Genomic DNA, 4783 nt, shown 5'->3' with positions numbered 1-4783 from the left:
GAAATACATTTCATTGTCTGAAATTAAAATGATTTTACACTTAAAAATCAATACTAATGGTACAACAAGAGAAACAATCAGTTGAGGGAGAAATCCTTGCTTCAGATATCTCTGAATTTCCTTGCAATTTCTTGTTGTTCAGTTGTTTCAGTCGTGTCTGGCTCTTTGTGACTCCACTTGGGATTTTTCTTGGCAAAGATACTGAAGTGGTTTATCATTTCATTTTTCAGCTCATTTTACAGATGAGGAAACTGAGGCAAGCAGGGTTGGTAGACTTGCCCTGGGTCACACAACTAGTAAATGTCCCTGGCCAGATTTGAACTCATGAAGATGAGTTTTCCTGACTCCAAGCCTAACACTCTATCCACTGTGCCACATATCTGTCCTTTAATGCCCTACATGGCATTAAAATAAATGCCAGCAGATAAAAAGGTTTTGATATCATAACTTTTATGCCAGCAGTCAGGGACCTATGTCATCTACCCCCCCCCCCCAAAAAAAAATTTGCATTGTGAGGCCCTGGAATTTCTGTTTATCCTCAAAGGACAAGGGCTTGTAGGCTGTAATTTAGGTTGGCATTAGAAAATGCTTTTGCTGAAGGTCTCATATGTGGTGAATAATTAGGCATTTACTGCATTTCCCAAACACTCATCCATATGTACACTGTAGTCTCTCATTCTAAGCTTAGGGAGTTAGGAACAAAAGATTTGCTTTTGGTTTCAGTTTCATTTGTCCGTCCCACCCTTCCCCTTCTTACTATAAAAAATACAGAAGCCTTCTGAAAAGCAAAAAAGAGAAGGAAAGAGAGGAGAGGAGAAGAGCAAACAAGGGAAGAGCTGAGAGAAAGAGAAAACTTGTGAGGGCATTTGTGAATTATTTGGCCAGAAACCTCTTGAAAAGGTAAGGGCCATTTCCAAATTTTCTGTTATCTTCCTTGCATCTTCTCATTGAAATGTGAAGTCTAGTCTCAGGATAAAAACCCCTTTAGAAGGGACCAGGGGGAAGCTTGAATAATACACGTTTGCTTGGCACTGATTTATCTAAACAGCTTCCTCTGGCTTTAGCTTCTTATTCAGAAATCTGACACCGGCCCCTGCCTTTGTGTTTTGGAGACTTTATAATTCATCTCCCTTAAGGCAGTGGGAAGTGCTGAGGTTGACAGGCCCATTCCACAGGGACCATTCCTCAGAAGACTGAGCAGGACAAGCTTAAAGGAAAACGGACAAAGCCATGATATGGGAGAGCTTATTTCCAGTCCTAGCCCTATTTCTCTGAGTTGTGTGATTATGGCTAAATCCTTTAACCTCTGGGAGCCACGGTTTTCTCATCAGCAAAACTGGAGATGAAATGATATGTGCGTACAGGCAGAGGATGGGACCACGTGATTTCTTGGGGTCTCCTATAGATGTGGAATCAATGATTCTCAGCCTAGTGCAGGGGAAACCACACTTGAACTAGATTTCAAGCATGTAGGGCCGGGTCCTCTGTCACTTAGGCAGTCTCACTGGTAGGGATGCTTGTTTTTACTGGGAGAAGACAGAATCTAAAAAGTTTACAAAGGTCCCTGAATCTACATCAGCCTGAAATTTCATGGCTCAGGAGCAGGGCAGTATGAGTTCCCTGAGAATTCTGGAGGCTTGTAGGTGTCAGCCTGCAGACGGGTGCAGGAGCAGTGTAAGCCATCCTCTTCAGCCCCGCCCCCTGTGCTGGATGGCCCTGCTCCTTCCTAGGTGGAGCCTGGGGCATGGGTGGCAGGGATGGCCCTTGCTCTGGGTCCCCTTGGGCTCTGTTGACTCACTGCTGGTCAGCAGGCTGCTAGGAGAAGGCTGGAGGACTGCAGTGCTTGGCTCCGACAAAGGTTGTATTCTACACGGGGAATGACTGGTTGAGCAAGGGTTGTTGGTGCTGAGTTTATTCATGTCTGACTCTTCATGACCCCACAGACCAGGTGTCCATAGGGTTTCCTTGGCAAAGGCATTAGACTGGTTTACCATTTCCTCCTCCAGTGGATAATCTATTGCCAGACAATGTTCACTACAACCACGAGACAGGTATCCAAGAGGCAAAGAGTAGGATGAGCTGATTCATCAGCAGCAGTCCAAGCTGAACCTGAAGAGAGTGCGTAGGGAGAGCTCAAAGAGGAGTCACACTGGCTGGCATCTGAATTACTCTGCGAGGCTCACTAAGTGCTTTAGAAACATTCCCATTTAAGCCATACAATTACCCAGTGAAGCAGGTATTTGCCATTGTGCCTATTGCACAGATGAGGAACCTGAGATACAGAGACATTAAGTCCATGGTGACCCAGCTGGGATGTGGCTGACAGGATGGGAGCCCAGCTCCTCCTGACTCCAGGGCCAGTCCTAAAGCCAACAGGCCACTTGGCCTCAGCAAGTCCCATGTTATGGGATGGCATATCTTTTCACTTTTCCTGTCCTTTCCTAACCGGGAATATCCAGGTGTTGGCTTTTTCAAATCCAGGAGAAATGGGGAAAGTCTCCTTGCACTGCTCCACATTATCTAAAAAGCACTGTCTTATGAGGTCAGGGTTGATACAGGGGGTAGCCTGCCCTCCAGGTATGACACAATGAAGGTTGCCTTGGTTCAAGCTCTGGGATGTTCCCAGCAGTAAAAATCCACAAGCTAATCTACATTGAACCAGAAACCTAGGGAAAATATCTACAAACCAGGGCAAAAGCATCCCTAATGACCCTGAGAGGCAGGGAAGGGTACTGTTAGCACTCCTGGCCGCATATCCTGGCTCCCAGAAAGGACTCTGAAGTTCTTTACAATTCTACTATTCCTATAAGGATTAGCTTCAGCCAAGGCTTGGGGCCTGGAGTCTGCCTGTATCATCCTAGAACCCCAGAGCCCTCCCATGGAGGAACTAAAGGTGGTCAGAGTCTCACTCGTTTGTCTGAGCAGCCAGTAAGGGGCTAGTTCTGGATTCCTGTCATGAGGATAGAATCTGGGGTCCCTGTTCCCTATCTGGAAAGAGGGTGCTTTTCACTAATGAATATTTTTGGTCTGGACCTAAGGTTTCTTTGGTGTAATAATATCCTAGGGATGAAACTCCCTGTACCAATATGGGCATATAACTGTTATGTAATTTAAAGTGTTGAGAGATCCATGGACCACTTGCAGGTTATATGATTTACCTAGAATTACACAATCAGGTTGTGACAATGACAGCATTTAATTTGTGTCTTCTCAACTCCCAAGCCAACTTTCTATCCACTTGGAATGATGTCAGTAATTAAAGAGAATGCTATGCCACAGGCAAACAAAAGAGCACCCTGGAGTCCAGAGATTCAGAGGAAAAACAGCAGTCAGGAGATAACAGTTAAAGCAGTAATCAGAAAGGGGGGTGGGGTGGGGAAAAGGGAGGGATGGACAGAAATCACATCAAGTCATTCAGGCAACACTAAAAGGGACTAGCACTAGATACTAATAGGAAAAAAAAAAAACTTTCTCAAAGAATTTCCCCCAGACACTGTCCCATGTAATCCCTCCATCACACAACTCATGGCCACTTTGGACCTGGAACAACACAATGCAAATGGACATGATTATGGTACCAGGCAGAAACCATAGACCTGACAGATAAACCATTCCTTGCTCTCCTAGTTAGCTTATACTATCAGTCTTTATATCTAAATTATGTAACCATTTTGATTTTATCTCGGTATATGGTGTAAGATGTTGGTCTATCCCTAGTTTCTGCCATGCTATTTTCCAGTTTTCTCAGCAGTTTTTGTTAAATAGTGAGTTCTTATCCCAGAAGCTTTAGTTTTTGGATTTATCAAATAGATTACTATAGTCTTTGAATATTTTTTCTTGCATACCTAACCTATTCCACTGATCTCCCACTCTATTTCTTAACCAGTACTAAGTAGTTCTGATGACTGCTGCTTTAGAATACAATTTAAGATCTGGTATAACTAGGCCACTTTCCTTTGAATTTCTTTTCATTAATCCCCTTGATATTCTGGGCCTTTTGTTCTTCCAGATAAATTTTGTTACTGTTTTTTCTAGCTCTATAAAATAATATTTTGGCAGGTTCACTGGTATGGCACTGAAAAGTAAATTAATTTAGATAGAACTGCCATTTTTTGTATTAGCTCAGCCTACTCATGAGCAACTGATATTTTTCTAGTTATTTAGATCTGACACTGTTTCTGTTAAAATTATTTTGTAATCGGGGTGGCCAGGTAGCACAGCGAGTAAGAGCACCGGCCCCAGTGTCAGGATGACAGACACTTAGCACCCACCTAGAAACACCTGGCTGTGTAACCTTGAGCAAGTTACTTAACCCCAATTACTTAGAGGCGGCCAGGTATCTCAGCGAGTAAGAGCACCGGCCCCAGAGTCGGGATGACCTGAGATTGAATCCGGGCTCTGATACTTAGCACCACACCCAGAAATAACTGGCCATGTAACCTTGAGCAATTTACCCCCAATTGCTTAAAAAAATAATATTTTGTAATTGTGTTCATATAATTCCTGGGTTTGTTTTGACAGGTAGACACTCAAATATTTTACAATGTCTACAGTAACTTTAAATGGAATTTCTCTATCTCTTTCTATTGGGCTTTGTTAGTAATATGTAGAAATGCTGATGATTTGTGTGGGTTTATTTTACGTACTGCAACTTTGCTAAAGTTGCTTATTCTTTCTTTCTTTCTTTCTTTCTTTTTTTCTCTTTCTCTCTCTCTCTCTCTCTCTCTCTCTCTCTCTCTCTCTCTCTCTCTCTCTCTCTCTCTCTCTCTCTCTCTCTCTCTCT

General features: G+C 43.2%; 1 long non-coding RNA gene across 1 annotated transcript in view; it reads left to right on the top strand.

Annotated features, from left to right (window-relative positions):
* The first annotated feature begins 670 nt into the window (after positions 1 to 670).
* LOC138176674 (uncharacterized) overlaps positions 671 to 4783 on the top strand; it is an 8335-nt gene continuing 4222 nt past the window's right edge. Inside the window, exon 1 of the long non-coding RNA XR_011172359.1 lies at positions 671 to 900. This is a non-coding gene — a long non-coding RNA (uncharacterized lncRNA). The remainder of the gene's footprint in view (positions 901 to 4783) is intronic.

The sequence above is a fragment of the Petaurus breviceps genome, unplaced genomic scaffold (genome assembly GCF_028583685.1).
Source record: "Petaurus breviceps papuanus isolate PSGF00001 unplaced genomic scaffold, PetGlider_PUasm1.0 90065, whole genome shotgun sequence".
Lineage (NCBI taxonomy): Eukaryota > Metazoa > Chordata > Mammalia > Diprotodontia > Petauridae > Petaurus > Petaurus breviceps.
Note: the sequence above shows the minus strand (reverse complement) of the source record. Positions and strands in the feature narration are given on the sequence as shown.